The 17739-nt window shown below is 37.2% G+C and overlaps 1 long non-coding RNA gene across 1 annotated transcript; it reads right to left on the bottom strand.

The window, feature by feature from the left end:
* Window positions 1-1552: 1552 nt before the first annotated feature.
* On the bottom strand, window positions 1553-5685 carry LOC116029938. Its single transcript, XR_004100342.1, has 3 exons — window positions 5288-5685; window positions 3175-3252; window positions 1553-1890 (listed from the first exon to the last, which is right to left on the bottom strand). It is a non-coding gene; the product is annotated as an uncharacterized LOC116029938 (long non-coding RNA).
* Between the last annotated feature and the right edge of the window lie 12054 nt (window positions 5686-17739).

Below are 17739 nucleotides of genomic sequence, written 5' to 3'. Positions count from 1 at the left end.
TTTGGCGTATAAGGATGGAAAGTTGATTAGCTAGTGCAAATCGTTCCCACTAATGGAATCGGCTAGAGGCCCTATTTAAATAGAAGGTGAACCAAAACTTCGGAAATGCATGCTTGCGTATGGTGCGATGAGTGTGATCTCTTGTTTTACTTGTTTATCTACGAAAGGTTTTTATTTCCCGAAAATATTTCTTGAGTTGCTGACATCTGACCAAAATCCTTTGTAGATAACACAAATGATTTCCCCCGTTTCAATAGTCTTAGACACCCATTATTTTGACTTGCCAAAAGCTTTGTTTTGCATGAGAGAGTATCTCGGAGACTTATGTGTTTAGATAGAAAAATGCCTTGCTTGAGGACAAGCAAGAAACAAAGTGTAGAAAATTTGATAAGAGTCCGAGATACCCTTATTTCAGGCACATTTTAGAGTGTTTTATCGCGTCTATAGCATCCTTACTTGGTAAATTATGTGCGTAAATGCTTGAAAATCACTAACTGATGCACAAAAGCTACTTTTAGCTTAAAAGAAGTAAAACAGGAGCCCCGGGAGCAAATAGGACCAAAAGTTGAGCTTAAAGAGCAAACTAGGCAAGAGCGGAGCCCCGGAGGACCAAACTGGAGGGCCACACGCGTGTGAGCATGCGTGAAAACTTTCCAGAAGCTTCCCACGCACGCTCACACGCGTGTGAGAGGCGTGGAGACGGTGATGCGCGAATTTCAGCTAGGGTTGTCATTTCGGAGACTATTTAAACCCCTTTGATGAATTTTCAGAGGAGGTTCCCAGAAAATTAGTTTTCTTTTTCTTAGTTTTTCCTTTGGAGAACTTTCTCCATTTTTCTTAGTTTTCTAGATTAGATCAATCTCCATTGTAGTAAGACAACAAGCTTGGATTGAAGATCTTCTTCTCTCTAGGTGATCTCTATTTCATTTCTATAATTTTAGCTATCTTGTTCTTGGATTAAATTAGTTTTTGCTTGCATTTCATATTATGAGTAGCTAGTTTAGTCTAGGGATTTGGATTGTGTGATTGAATATTGCTTGTGTGATGATCTTATTTCTATATCTTGGATCTATGAGTTTGTGTTGATGGATTATCTGTTCTTGTCTATTGATTGTTGTTTTAATGACATCTTGTTTGGATTTGGCCAATCTAAATGAGAGATTGAGCTCTTGACTCTTTCATGTCTTTGATTAGAGTTAGGATTTGAAGCTTGATACAATGAAAGTTAAAAGTCTCATAAATTTGTAACAAGGAAAATTATATTTCACACCTTTCAAGCATGCATTCAATTGGGGTTCACCTTTTATTTTGTAGGGGCCTAAAGTCGATCCCACTAGTGAGAACGATGTGCACACCCTAGTCAAATATCCGACCATACGCCAAAGCCCCTTTACGCAAAGATAAGTGAGGGTAGGGACATGGACCGCTCATCGCCATGGCTTGGGCGATCCCTCTTTTCTTCTCATCTCCTAGGATTGATGTTGTTGTTTAGTGTGAGGTAGTGTGAAGATGGTAAAACAAAGTGTAACACCCCCAATTTCTACTACAGGAATAAACCATAAATAAACAATCTTTCTTGCTAACCATTCTAAAAATAAATGTGGAAGCGAAATCAAAACTTAAACCATGGGGTGTCACGCCACGCTTGGGCTGTCAACCAAGCCCAAACGCACAGGCTAACGGGGTTATATTCAACTACAAATCCACAACATTAAACAACCATATAATTTACTCCCACAATCTTTACAACACCACTTCTATATTCCGAATGTACAAGTTAACTACACTTCTGTAATTCAATTTCTAAAACCATAAGGTCTATACCAAATTCAATTACAAGGCATACGAACTCTACGCCGCGCTCTCAAATCGAGTCACTTCTATCAAGTCCTGAAAAGAACAAGGTTTGAAAAACACAACAAATAGAATTAGCATAAAATGCTAAGTAAGCTCTACTCCGCCCTGTAAAGTAAATGCATGTATAGTTTTGATAATAGGTAGGCTTTGTAAATAGGTTTTGATACATAACAATCCACCATTTAGAAAATAGATAGCCAAAAGCTTTAAAGAGTATTTTCGAAAGGATTTTCCATCAAAGATAGTAGTTTTCAAAATGGTCAACTCAACACCAAAGGTAAGTAAGGTATACGCTTTCTCAAGTATATATTAAGTATCCTTAAAACAATATAGTAATTTTATAAACCATCACTACTCACTCTCAAAGTATCATGAATAAGGAGGAATACAATTCATATTTGTTCATAAACACTTCCAGAATAAAATAAAATATAGATATGGAGGAACCAATAAAATCATATGCATAGTTCACCATATAATCATTTCGAGATATAGATTTTCTCAAGTCATATTCAAATATCAATATAGTAAAACAATACATAAGTGGAGGTGTCCCAATCATCCCAAATCATAATCGAAAAGTCATATCACAAGTGTGGAGGTAAGAATGGGCCTAGCAAGGCAGGAACTCCACCGCAGCGAAGCCCTAGTGAACGGTGCTTCCCACACAACCGCCACCACCGCCTACCAGCGGAACCTCACTTCTCACAATATCAATCACTCTCAATATCAATGGAAACAGAACTAGAACCTTAAGTGTGCACACCCCCTAATTGAGATTCCAAGCCCAACGGGTAGTTACTAGTCCTAGTAACCCAGGAGTTTTATACCAGGTTACTCCTCAAATACTAATCCATAGGGCCTAAGCCCACATCGCAATTCACATCAAAATCCACACGAAAAGGGATAAACCTCCAAAAATAAGTATATTTATATATAGTTCCTCCAAGATGGTAATAATCTTTCAAAATAAGATTTCATAGGTATTTCCACTGCCCACACGCTATTCAAATATAGCTTTCAAATAGTAGAGTATATTTAATATATATACATTTCCAAAAAATAGGATTTATATCAAACATACGATTTATCCTCCAACTAAAATATAATTTATATTGCTCAACAATAAACATAGTTTATACCCTTCAAAAGCCATGTAGTTTCATACTCGTATAATATCTCATAGAATTCTCAATATATAGATACATCCATACTCATAAATTAGTAAATCACATTTTCAAAATACTTTAAGTACGCAAATCAAATAAATAGCTTATTTAATAGGGCAAAGTAGTTTTGAAGGACATAGAAACTTACCTCAAAGCTAAGCTCCAAAAACAAACATCCAATCTAAAACTCAAATCTCAGACTAGCCACTTCAATTCAACGGGGAACCTGTGAATCAATCAAATGTTTTATTAAATTCCCTAATGGCATTATTATCCCTTTTCATTAAATCACCACCGTCGTAATTATTTATTTCTATATCATCATTATGCCGTCACTATCATACTGAACACCATAATTTAATCCATATCCATAATTATCACTTACGATCCATAATTCATAATTAGTCCCTAATACCATCATCAACCCATTAATCATCATCAATCTTAATCCTCAACCATAATGCATCACCAACCATAGTCTTAGCATTAGACACCCTTAAACCAATATTAATTTATCACTAGTCCATCATTATCTCAAGTAATTCATAATCTTTCTTAGTAATCATTATTACTAACTAATCTCCGATAATTCAATAACATGAGTTCTAGCCATCACCATTAACCACCATATAATAATTATATCATTATTTCCCCATTATTAGCTAACCATCACTAAGTCATCATCGTTAAATCATAGCTTCAATACATCCACAATCACAATTAAGCTTAGATAGTTCCCAAATCATAAAGTCAACACCCATATTCATAAGGGTTAATACCACAAATGGTCCTCTGACTATTGGGCTAGTACTCCTTTTAGTCCTCGACTTTCAATTTGACCACAAATGGTCCTCTGACTTTTATTTTTGACTACAAATAGTCCTCTGTTAAAATTTATGTTAAATAGGTGTTAAATCTATGGGTAATATCGTCAGATTGATTAATATTATTATGATTGCTTCTTTTTAGAATTATATGACAACATAATTAATTTCAAATATTAATAAACATCAAGTTAATAAATATAAAAACAAAATGGACGTGACAAATTATATAAATGAACAAATTAAATAAAAATTCATGATTAATGTTCGCTATTTGTACTTGAGTAATTATATTAATTTAACGGTGGCAGCCTTCAGTTATGTCCCAAACAAAATGTCTGATTGATTAATGAAAAGTGAAAACTATTAATCGGCCCTGCATGAACAACCATGAAAATGATGGAAGCAAGGTTTAAAAAAAAAAAATTCTTCCATTTTAATCTGTTGGTTAAATTAAAAAAGATAGCTCTAATATTATATCTACATTTTGTACGCATAATTACGAGAATAAGGTGTATTGTTCTTTTTATTTAGTAGTATTTATATTTGTTAATTGTTTCAATTATGCTTGTTGGTGAAAAATTCTAAACATTTTTGTTTTAAGACCATTATATATATCAATTTGACAATAATACCCCTAGATTTAACACCTATTTAACAGAAATTTTAATGGAGGACTATTTGTGGTCAAAAATGAAAGTCAAAGGACTATTTGTGATCGAATTGAAAGTCGAGGACTAAAAGAAGTACTACCCCAATAGTCAGAGGACCATTTGTGGTATTAACTCTATTCATAATTATCTAAGATCATCGTTTAAACCACACTCATAATTTAACCCACGTCCCTAATTATCACTTATTATCCTTAAAACCATAATTACCACTTTAATGCTCATAATTACTTCATTAACAACTAACCACCATCATTAGTTCATAATCACCATTAATCTAAATTACTCATCAATTACTAATTACCATTAAGCATTAATCCTCCTCGTAATTATGAACAGACATTATCATTAATTATAGTATCATAACGTCATCATTATTCAGTAATTATTCTTTAATCATCATGAGTCCATAACTATGGTATCATCATCATGCAATTTCATCGTCACTATCAAGCCATCCATAATTAACCCATATTTAACAACTTAATTACCATCATTAAACCATAAACAAGCTCATTATATACTAACCATCATCATAATCTCATCTCATCACCTAAGTATCATTATCATCCAATTAACTCATAATCATCAAACCTAATCTCCATTAAATTATAATTCCATAATTAATCTAGTAATCACATCATTATCCTACATATCATCATCATTAAATCCTAATTACTACATTAAACCATAAGCAATTAATTAAAGCCTAATCCAAGTCATTACCATAAGCAATTAATTAAACCATAAGCTACTAATAACCCACCTTAATTCATCAACACTGCCACCTCCCTCTACTTCTGCTCAAACTTCTCTGACCCACCACCATCACCGCCGCCAAGAGAGGGAGGAGGGAAGAGGATGTGCCACTGTCCAGCCGGAGAGGGAATAGAAGGGAGCCGCCGTCATCGCCACCTGGGCTCGCCTCCACCGCCAGACTGCCTCGTCGTCGACCAAGGGAGGTCCAAGTTGCTCCGAGCCGCCGTTCGTCGCTGAAGGCCGTCCATCGCCGCCGGAGCTCTGCCGTCGGTTCTGATGCCTCCGCCATCGGACTGCATCGCCGACGAGGAGAAGGGGAGGGAAGGGTTGCCGGTTTGCTGTGTTCTTCGGTCCAATAGCGAGAGAGAGAGTCGATAGTGAGAGAATAGGGCTTTTGATTTTGGGATCTTTTGGGCAATGAACAATTATATGGTAGCCAATGTACATATATATCTATGTATACATACTTAAGAGTTAAGATTTGTTTTGGGCTTAAATAATTGGGCTTGAGTAAATTGGGCTTCAGGAGAACAAATTAGACAAAGAAAATTAAGTCATTTGGACTAAGGTTTAGTCATTTGGACTAAGAGTGATAGACTTTTGACTCAAAATTTTGATAAATAAATTTATCCACTAAATAGGGCTTTTAAAATGATAAATAAATATATAAATATTTCATATCAAATCATTTAAAATAAGGAGTATAAAATATTTAATTATACTCTTGACGAAAATTTATTGTAGGAAGTTAAATTACATATATAGTTTTATTATTAAAACTTAATAAAATAGGAGTTTAGAATAATGATTTCGGGTAATAATACTATGAGGTATAAAATAATTTATTTGAACTTTGAAACAAGAATAATTTGATTTTAAAAGCATTCGGGTTAAAATATTTAGCATTGAAAGAAAATAAATAAATAGATAAATTTTATTCGCAAGAATATTTTATTGAAATAATAATTATTTAAAGTATCGGGGTGTTACACAAAGAGTCAAGAATCCCCGAGTGTCGTGTCTCTCAAGGATGACAAATCGAAGCAAATCGTTGCTGACATTTAAGGTGTTAAAAGATAAGAGTTGCAAGTATTGCAAAGGATTATTTTCATGAGTAAGTTGAGGTTGTAGGCACAAATGGAAACTAAATAATGAAAGGGAATGAAGGGGGTGTGCACCAAAGTTAGACAGATTGATTGATCGTCCGAAAGAGATTTTGAAAACGAGTTTCGCGATTGAACAAGGGAGTCACGGTATTGGTACCGAGTGGCGTCACACTCAGACTCTCAATCCTCATTCGGTTGAGGCATTTTATCGAACACCTAGTCTACCACTCCTCCCGGACCTCGTCCTTTCAAACTAAGGGCAGGGATGTCGATGAGTTGGGCTCGTGGGAGGCCGCTATCGCGCACACTCCGACTTCCACTCGGTTCACTAACTATTCCGGCCGAAATAGAAGCAAAGTTTAAACAACATCATCCACACAAATTTCAATCCTACTCCCACAATTCTCTCAATCATAAAGCAAGATTTGATCATCAATCAATTGCTTAACGAGGGCACACACACCCAAACTACTCTACTCAATCATGTTGAACATTCAAACAAAGCAAAACAAAATACACAATACAATAAATCTAAGGAAACAATTTAAATGAAAAGACTATTTTACCAAAGGAAAGGTGAGTTTGGCATCTTTAATCCATCTTCATTAATCTAAGAGATCTAGTCTAATGGAAAAATAGTGTGTTTTTCCTCCCCAAAGGGGAAGGAATAGAAAGAGAGATCAGATCTCAAATTAAAAAAAAAGGTGTTGTCCAAAAATAAGAAAGAAGGGTTTAAATAGCTATCCAAAGAGTCAAAATTCCGTTGTTGCCCTACTGGACGCGTCCACGCCCATCACCACGCGTGTGGCCTTGTGTGGTTGCATTCTGGAATTATTCCACGGTCGCCACCACGCGTGTGGTCGTGCGTGGCGGCCTTCTACTGGCCGATTCTTTGTTTGTTGCTTCTTTTTGGTCTAAGATTTTGCTATTTCCCGCGGAAATGACTCAAAACACATTCTTTGAGTTGGATTTGCCAATTATGTGTTAATTAGAGGTTTTATCTATTAAAGATGATCACTATTGGGTGTTGAAACTGTAAAATGTTATCTAAATATGACCCGAAACTTGACTGTTTTTGGCGCTTATCAAAGTTTCCACACTTAAACCTTCCTTGTCCTCAAGCAAGTATACTATCAAATCCTAATCATCTAAGTGCCAAGAACAGTTAAGTGAAAGTGGGTTAATCAGAAGCTTTGTGTTCAGGTGTGTTGGAACAGAGCGAGTGAAATTCCCTTCACTATTTACCAAGACTATTAAGCTTAGGTCAACAAAATGTAAGAAATATACTGAGGAAGCAAATGTCTTCAAGGGTAGGTTTCAAAGAATGACAATCACACTTTTTTCAATCATGCAATCATTGGAAATTCGTCTTTCATTTTATTGGGGCCTAAAAGCCGATCCCACTAGTGGGAACGATGTGCACACCCTAGCCAACTTTCTACCCTTACGCCAAAGCCCCTATACTGAAAATTAGGTGAGGGCGAGGACATGGACCGCTCATCGCCGTGGCTTTGGGCGATCACTCTTTTCTTCTCGACCCCCTCAAATCTCATTTTTGGGCGACCCGACTTCACATGGATCTCCATGCTTTTTTGAAGGTCAGTGCAATGGGTGCCCAAATCCAAGCGGGGTGGCTCACCTCCTCTCGTTTTTCTCATCTTCTAGAATCTCTTTGGGACAACCGACTTCACGTGAATCTCCACGCTTTTTCGAAGACGGTGCAATGGTTGCCCCATATCCTAGCAAGACGGCTCACCTCTTATCTTATCTCAGGGAGTGGCCATATCGAAGCCTTAAATCAAACTTTCACCATATCTTCCCCTCATGCCTTTTACTTGGGGTTAGGGAGTTTTTCACTCTTAAGCTCACTGAAGGCTCTCCTTTTGCCCCATGTCCTGCCAGATTTAGTTCATTTCCTGGGCTCCGCTAGTTTTATCTTTCTAAAGCTTAGATGGTACACACTTCCACTTCGAAAGATCCTTGACTAAGGTCCCACTAAAATAGAAGACGAAAAAGCATGCAGTCATACAGAAAAAACATGTGTCACAGGTGACTTCTAGAGTATATTTCAAAAATTTGTTTGGCATAAGATTAAGAGTCTTCCTATATAGTGCTGACAACAACACACTCTCTAACCTAATACCTTAACAACTCAACTGATTACCCGTCCTATGCAAAGCATCCTTTCCTTACTTTAAAAGATAACATCGTCCTCGATGTTACCATGAGGAGCGGTGGAAAAGGAGCTGGGTCAAAGGATTAATTAGTTAGAAGCACCTTTCCACACTTTTAAAAGTGTTTCCTGGGCTTGGACAATTATACTCAATGTTATCACCCAAAAAGATCTTTCATTAATAAAAAATCATCTCTCAAAGAACAAGAATATCATACCAATCATTGAACAAACTATTCTTTTTTCAAAAAGGGACGGAAAGATATACCTTGCGTAGCAATTCTTCATTTAAGCATTGATCGTCCCTTTTCCTAATCAAAATATCTCACAATAGAATTTGTCAACAAAGATGGATAGTAAGAAACGTACCTCATTTTGACCACTTAGTTCCTTGGTTCAAATCTCTTCCTTATTGAGCTTAGGGTGCCTCCCAAGAGCGCCACGTTTAACGTCCTTGGCTGGACGAAACGTGGTAACAAAAGCACACACATAACAAAAACATATAATAAAGTAAAAAAAAAAAAATAGTGTTCCCAGGCAGATTCTCAGAGTTCAATCAAAAATTACTCAAACATCCAAATTTTGTAAAGGCAAGATTCCATCTATTGTCATTCATAGCTCTGCACTAGGCCCTCTCCTCGCAAGCTCTTCTCGTAGGAATGCAACCTGCATGCTCAAACACTCGATAAGTTCGTAGTGTCTCGCGTCCCTCTGCTCCAAGAGTGCTTCCTGTTCCATATGCAATTCATATTGGAACCTCTGCATCGTTTCCCAATTGGTGACTTTTGTGAATCGTGCAGGAGCTACTGGTGGCGAGGATGACGGAGTAGGAGTTGGGCTCTTTGGGGACCGTGCCACTGAATCACTGAAGATTGAATTACTAGGAGATAGGACTGGAGAAAAGTTAGGTTGATTATCCGATGACTTGTGGATTCGGTTCCTATGCGTATAGGGTTGAGGAGATGTCGAAGACAAAAGAGGAGGAGGCGGCTCTACTTCCACCTTTGGTATCTTATGTAATTTCTTCTTAGTCACTCTTGTCCTTTTCCTCATTCGTCGAGTTCGACCAATGTTCAGCTTGGATAAGTCCGTAATCGACAATGGAGTCATCACAGCACTTTTTATGATTTCCTCAGTCCATTCCAATTTCGCCTGATACCCTAAAGCAATGCACAACTGAGTAACCAATGGCCCTACAAACAAAGAAGTAACTTTCGCATGTTGTTGTGCCTTTAACCATCTTTTGCACACAACTCCCATGTTCACGGGTGTGTTTGTGTCCATACTCCAGAGTGCAAATAAGTCAGTCCGATAGTGTAACACCCCAATTTTCACATCTGGGATTTATTACAAAATCCTAATATTACAATACATTGCGGAAGCGTCTAACCAGCAGAAAACTCGGTGTTACCGCCACGCTCAGGTATCTCTCCTATACCCAAACGTTAAGGCTAAACTTACAACATCGACATCCACTCCCATCTTGTTTAGAGCTCATCGGGCTACTAGAGTCCACACTAATCTGCATCTAATAAAGGACACAATGAAGTGTAGTTAGCACGACGGCTAAGTAAGAAAATCCATTTGTCACTTAAAAGTAGACAAAGGTTTGAAAACATTTTTAGTTTAGAAGTTTAAAAAAAATCATTTTCATGTCCTTTCAGACAAGTTTGCAAAACTTTCATTTCCAAGATTTTCATCAGTTGCAAATAGAACCGTAGCTCTAATGCTCATAATAATCTGAACCGCAGCCCAGAGTAACAATAATTTTCATAGTCAAAAATTCACTTATTTTCCCCTGAGTAAGCACGAGGCTTTCTTTTTTTCATAACTCCATCTCTTCTCAGCGAATAGACTTCGCTCTGTAGTATGAATTGATCATACAAACCTCGGGCCATGGCATTTCCAGCCTTCCCGTAGGTCCCCACCTTATTCCAGAAACTAAGGGTTTGAAAACATTTTCCTTCCTTCAGTTTTTCTTTCTTAAATCATTTCTTTGGACATATTTCACAAATGAGTCCAATATTTGATATCGGCTACCTCTTTAGCCCTTGAAGGATTTTCAAACATCATTTTCTCAAACAATAAGGTTTTGACAACCTTTATATCAAAATAGCATACGTTTTTCAACGTAAGTTTTCATAAACATTTTTGGATACACTTCATATGTCCATCTCACACTTAAAATCAACCAACATCCTTAACTATCGTCCTCAACAACTTCCACTATGATCAACACCATTAGATCATAACTTGAGGATATCGTACATCCAAATATATATAAATTCTAATAGGTAAGGTCATTGCCTAACCATAACCCAAAAATCATGAGATTATCATTTAATCTCTATCATTAATCCATGTCCTTAGCATCACCTGATCACCATTAACTCACTAACTACCTCACAATTATCACTAACACATCCATAATCATACTAAGCATAATTCAGAAAATTTCAGCTTGGCGCAGTCCGAAAGATTGAGTCGGTAAAAATAGTTCCCGAACTCTTTTTCACTTGAAATTTTTATGGTAGAACCCAACTTATAGTAATTGATGTCCATAAAAAGTTTTGGTCACTTTGATCCACGAATAAACACAGAAAATTCCCTTTTTGCCCTTGGTCCGAAATATTTTTCTCTCCGTCCAGTTTTGGGAAAAATTCCGAAAACTATACTTATACTACTCCGATCATTATGAAATTTTATATATAGGTTCTACACTTGTTGAACTACATATCTACAAAAAATGGAGTCAAAATACCTTACCAATTTTTCCCAATAAATCATGGAAGTTGCTGCCAGAATCTACCCTGATTTCCTTTCACTATTTTCACAAGTATAAGCCTATATGGACATAAATACAACATATACAAGCATATCCAAGCTATGAACATGTATACAAAAATATCCCCAAAGCTCCAAAAACACCATATTTCAACCAAAATCAATTATCCAAATTCAAGTGAGTAATTCCAACTTAAGGGAATTCCTTACCTCAATAGAAGATTTCTAAAACCGTAGAAGCGTTAGATCTTTCCTTGAATCCAAAGTCCCTAAAACATCACCATAATAACAATATTTTTCATGCACTAATATTAACACTTAAGTTAAAGCTTAAGTCTTAGAAGGAATCGAACCGAACAAAACCGAAGTTCTTACCTATAGTAGAGCTCTTGGAGTTGAAGAAATGCCTAAGTGTTCTTGGATCACAATGGAAGACTAAGCTAAAATAATTTTCTTCTTCTTCCTAGTGTGTTACACGAAAATGAAATGGAGAGTAGGAGAGAGATGAGATGATCTTGTTTGATATTGTTCTTGAAGACCAAGCAATCAAGTACAAAGCCTCCATACCTCATTAATGTTACATTAAATGGCCAAATCTTAGTCTAGGATTGGATTTGCCACATGTCATCACCCCATGGATCCCTTATGAAGATATCAAATCTAATTGGTCAGTTTATGCTTAATCCAGATGAATGTTCGGAGGATTATAACTTAATTCGGGAAAATTCTAATACCAAAATTATCGTAAAAATATTCCCGTCGCAAATCACCAATTTTGGGAATTTTTCGGTATCCCGCTAAATTTGGGTACAGAGTCCGTAACAATTTATCCCTTACAGTCCATTTGAAATTTTTCTTGAACTAACTAGAAATTCAGGCTTAATCGCATGATATTTAATAATCCCAATTCTAGAAAATTCGAACTGAATCTATATCCTTAAAATTTTCTCGGTTCGTGACCGGTGCGTAGTTCGCAGCCTATCGATAACTAATCCTTAAAAAAAATTATTTCGAGCATCAAACCGTCTTCTCTTAAATGTCATAACTTAAAGACCTATTTTCCGAACCTCAAACTTATCGGAAAATACGAGGGGTTACAGATAGATTTTTGCAAAATTGCCCGTCCGACCTTCCCATGAATGAGCAACTACTCGCCGGATAACTCGGATATCGTCTCTCTTGAGCTGAGATTGCAGCACTCTCGATCCACTCCGTTCAATTCCCGGTTTTGCAATCTGTTTCCAATATCTCCTTGGGGTCTCAGAGTCGCCGAAATCCAACGGAAGTTCTCTGTACCACAAGCTCTCTTGATCTTCCTTAGCGTAAAATCGAAGCAAGACTCCCAAAGTGTTAACCAAGATATGATGAGACTCATTGAAGAGAGTGAACTTGATTGTTGGGCTTTTCAGATCTCCAGTTTTCCCTATAACCTCCAGAGTTGCCACAAATTCGAAGATGGTGGGTGCGTAGGTCGGGTGATTCCATCCAAAGATTCTACTCCAGTAGGGTTGATGGATGAGGCAGGCTACCAAGTGTCGACATTGAAAGGGATTCAGCATAGCCAAGTCAATGTAATTCCAGCTGGTGACTAGTAGACTGACCACATATTCACAACGTTTCCGCTGCTTCTCGGTTAAAAGTATCCTTCGTTCAGAGTTTCCTTCATTCTTCTCTTCTTTAGGTTCAGGTAGTTCAGTTTCTATCATTGGAAGACATTGCCTAAAAGATATAATCAATTACGCTTGAGCATATGGAAATAATGTGTAAGTATATATATCCTAAGAAATAGCACCATTTTTATGCATTTCCTATCTATTATACTCATTCCAAGAGAACCAACAAGATATATATGGGTAATATTATATAGAATTCGAGAAAGTCAACATAGAGGTCAACTCATCTCCTTCCTTCAAACTAAGTGGAGATTGAAAAATTGAAGATCGAAGAAACTCAAATTTTCCAAGTGAAATGTGGGAGATATCGTTGTTAAAGCTTAAGAAGCAAGAAATTTCCAAATCTCATAACTTATGTTCCCAATTCCATCTTGAATTTCATACATAAAGATTCACCCAAATTACCTAGGGTTTGAGATCTAGATAGCAAGATATTTCTAAAATCATGAAATGTTCATCATTTAATAGCAATGTAAGTTTCAATCAAACCCTAAAATCCATTTCTAATCCAATCATTTCAAGAAAATCATCAAATCTCAAAGACCCATAGAAATATTCTTTTCAAAGAAAGTAAATTTCCAATATACGTAAAGGAAGATAGAGAGAAACAATGTTACCTCTTAGATAGCTTATGAAGGAAATCCAAGAAATTTGTGCAAAGAAGTGTCTTGGAGTGGGTTATTCTTACCTTAGATGAAGCTCTAGCTTTTGGATGTGATGAAATGAGAAAGGGGCAAGGATTATAACACATTCGCGCCCTATTTACGCAGCTGTTCTGGTGCCCGTCCACGCCATTCACACGCCTGTGAGTGGGCGTGGCAGCTTTCTGGAAAATTTCCACGCCTGCTCACACGCGTGTGAGTGGGCGTGGCAGCTTACTGGAAATTTTCCACGCCTGCTCACAAGCGTGTGAGTGGCGTGGATTGTGCCCAGTTGCCTTCTTCAATTTTCCTTACCCTTTTCGGCTCTAGTCAACGACCTTGACGGATAAATCTTCGTGGAGGATCATTTTGAAATAAAGAATCTGCGTGGTTAGTCAAAGAAAACTAAACGAAAGACAAAATCTAATAAGAGGAAAAGTAGTAAAAATTAATAATGAATAATCTAAATCCTAAGGATAACGTTGGGAATGCCTCCCAAGTGCGCCTTTGTTTAGAGTCTTTGGCTAGACTTGGGATGGTCTATCCAGCTAAGCATACTAATTTCGGGACTTTACCAAGTGTCCCATGTACTTTTGCTTCAAGAAATGTCCCTAAGTGTAGGACATCCTTGAATTCGAATCTAAACAAAAGAAGGATATGGTACGTAGTAGTATGGAGTTTAGTCTCAAACACTCCCTTGGATTCCTCTAAGGTAGTGTCCTCTTCTTCTATTTTATCATTCTTTCTTCCACCCTTGAGGTTCTTATCAATTTTGACATAGGGTTTAAGCCATATCCCTACACTGGAAATCATATCATTCCCCTCAATTCCCTCAAGCAGGTCAAACATGAAAATCCCGTCCTTATCCATTGTTTCCGTATCACACTCTCCCTCCTTGTCTTTCCACTCTATTTGGTCAAGGTAATCTCCGTAATCCCTATACGAGTGAAACAGAATAATCTCCCCCTCACTCATTAACTCGTCCTTCCCCAAATTATAGGATTCCTCCTCTAGAAAGTGGAAACTATCATATTCATCTTTTAATAAGCTAGAATCCCTATGTGCTCCTATCGGTATACTACGATTCACTATAGATTCATCCTCCCAAAAATTAAAACAATCATAGTCGCAAGTAGTAGAACCACTAATGCGTAGGGAGTTGTCTTTACAAGAAGTATGAATATTTTGATCGAAACCTCCGCACTTGTTGGCAATATTATCAATAAGGCCTACGGAATCATCCTCCCGAAAATAAAAACAAGCAGTGTCATGAGAGTATAAATCATTGTTGCACTTTGAAAGGAGTCATCCGAACAAGTGTCAAAAGTAAATTTATCAAAAGCACAGGAACTTTCAAGGGTAATAATGTAAGGAGAATTAGATATGTTACCATATGTAGGCTCTTCATCTTCCCACACGACTTCAATTCCTTCATCTTCGCTCTCCATCTCTACCTCCTTTGGATTTTCCAATTCGAAAATTGGGACTTCTTCCAACACCGGAGCATAACAATCTACTATCCCTTCACTACCTTCCTTCTTTTCAGCGTTCTGTGCATCCATCCTTGCATTGACTTCAAAATTTGGGAGATTTCCTTCAAGTGGGTAGCCTATTCGTGATGAACTTGTCCTCATGAACTCCTCCATCATGACTAGCATTTTTGTTTCGATCTCCTCCAATGGAAGTCCTTCTTCCCGGAGAGTAGCGAGATAATGCTTTAATTCGCTCCTGATTTCGGCTTTCAAGTTAGCCGTATTCTCCTTGGCCATTCTTGTGAATTCTTCTATTTTTTCTTTAAGAATTTTGATTTCGTCCATGGCCGGTGGGATATAATCACAAGGATCGGGTGTGGTGAAATACGGATTAGAAGGTAGTGTTTCAAGGGAATGCGTAGGATTGTTTACTTTAAGAACTTGTAATGGAGATGGGTAGTGGTTGTTTAGGTAGGAATTATGGAATGGAAATGGCTCGGGAGTATAGCTTGGGTTAATTGTTCTCATCATTTATGCAAGCTTACTCTCTATGTTTTGGGATATTTCTTGGAAACTCAACGAGTCATTTTGATAATTGGGGTATTGTGGGGGAAATTCGTTTTGATAAGGTGGGATTGGGTGGTTATGAAATGGATAAGAAGTTGGATGTGGTAAGTAGTGATATTGATATGTGATAAGACTACGAAATACCCTTATTTCAGAAACATTTTAGGGTGTTTTATCGCGTCTATAGCATCCTTACTTGGTAAATTATGTTCATAAATGCTTGAAAATCACTAACTGATGCGCAGAAGCTACTTTTAGAGCTTAAAGGAAGTAAAACAGGAGCCCCGGGAGCAAATAGGACCAAAAGATGAGCTTAAAGAGCAAATCAGGCAAGAGCGGAGCCCCGGAGGACCAAACTGGAGGGCCACACGCGTGTGAGCATGCGTGAAAACTTTCCAGAAGCTTCCCACGCACGCTCACACGCGTGTGAGAGGCGTGGAGACGGTGATGCGCGAATTTCAGCTAGGGTTGTCATTTCAGAGACTATTTAAACCCCTTTGATGAATTTTCAGAGGAGGTTCCTAGAAAATTAGTTTTCCTTTTCTTAGTTTTTCCTTTGGAGAACTTTCTCTATTTTTCTTAGTTTTTTAGACTAGATCAATCTCCATTGTAGTAAGATAACAAGCTTGGATTGAAGATCTTCTTCTCTCTAGGTGATCTCTATTTCATTTTTATAATTTTAGCTATCTTGTTCTTGGATTTCATATTATGAGTAGCTAGTTTAGTCTAGGGATTTTGATTGTGTGATTGAATATTGCTTGCATTTCATATTATGAGTAGCTAGTTTAGTCTACGGATTTTGATTGTGTGATTGAATATTGCTTGTGTGATGATCTTATTTCTATATCTTGGATCTATGAGTTTGTGTTGATGGATTATCTGTTCTTGTCTATTGATTGTTGTTTTGATGAGATCTTGTTTGGATTTGGCCAATCTAAATGAGAGATTGAGCTCTTGACTCTTTCATGTCTTTGATTAGAGTTAGGATTTGAAGCTTGACACAATCATAGTTCCTATGGACTTCTTAAGAATAGTAGGATAGTGTGTAGCTTAAGTGTTTGATGAAATTCCTCTTAGAACTTTGGATGCTTGAAGGCACTCCTAAGTCAAAGAAGCCTTAGTACACAAAGGTGGAAAATGACTAAGACAACACACTCTTGAATAGACAATATCCTAGCAATCCTAATCCATGACCTTAGACACTCCACTATGCAATATGCATGAACAGTATCCAATCCCTACCCCTTTTACATATTCACAAAATCCTTTTTACTTTACTACTCTCTTGCACTCAAACCAACCAAATGAACTACTCTCACTCACAAATCACCCTTCACCACACTCGAATCTTATGCATGATTCAATCAAGTAAACTCCCGAACGTTTGACACACCTCCACGTCCCTCCTTCGAGACTGACACTCGGGGAGTCACAGACTTTCCGTTTTAACATATAAATATCTTTTGACGAATCAACCCCTACACAATACTGCTTCTTCAAAATGGCGCCGTTGCCGGGGAGGGCAATAGGTTGTCATATGTTTTTGTTTACTTTGATTGCATGAATGCTAGATTTGAGTAATGTTAATCCATTCCACTTAATTTTGTTTTATTTTTACTTGTCTTTGCTACTAACCCAATTGACTACTTTTAGTCAATTGTGGAAATTTTTGTTTCATTGATAATTTTACTAGGTGAATGCACACGCGAGCAAAAGGAAATCAAGGTTTACTACCCTACATTCTTGAAATTAATAGAACAACTAGAAGGAAAAATACCCAAGGATCACTAATGGCTTCATCAAGCGCAACAAGAAATCCACAAGGAAGAGGCACAACCGTACCAAATCCACCCCCAGTTCCAATTAATCCACAAGTACCGATTAACCATGAAGAACCAATCATTGAAGAACCACAAGCTAACAGAGCAAACAATCAAGAGAACATTCGTGAAGAAAAATATTATGGAAATCCTCAAGAACCAGAAAGATCAATTGCAGATTACATGACTCCGGATTTTAACATGCACAACTCGATCTATGTAC

This window comes from Ipomoea triloba, chromosome 9 (assembly GCF_003576645.1).
Source record: "Ipomoea triloba cultivar NCNSP0323 chromosome 9, ASM357664v1".
Taxonomy (NCBI): Eukaryota; Viridiplantae; Streptophyta; class Magnoliopsida; order Solanales; family Convolvulaceae; genus Ipomoea; species Ipomoea triloba.
The sequence above is the reverse complement of the archived record's forward strand: the minus strand, read 5'-3'. Positions and strand labels throughout refer to the sequence as shown.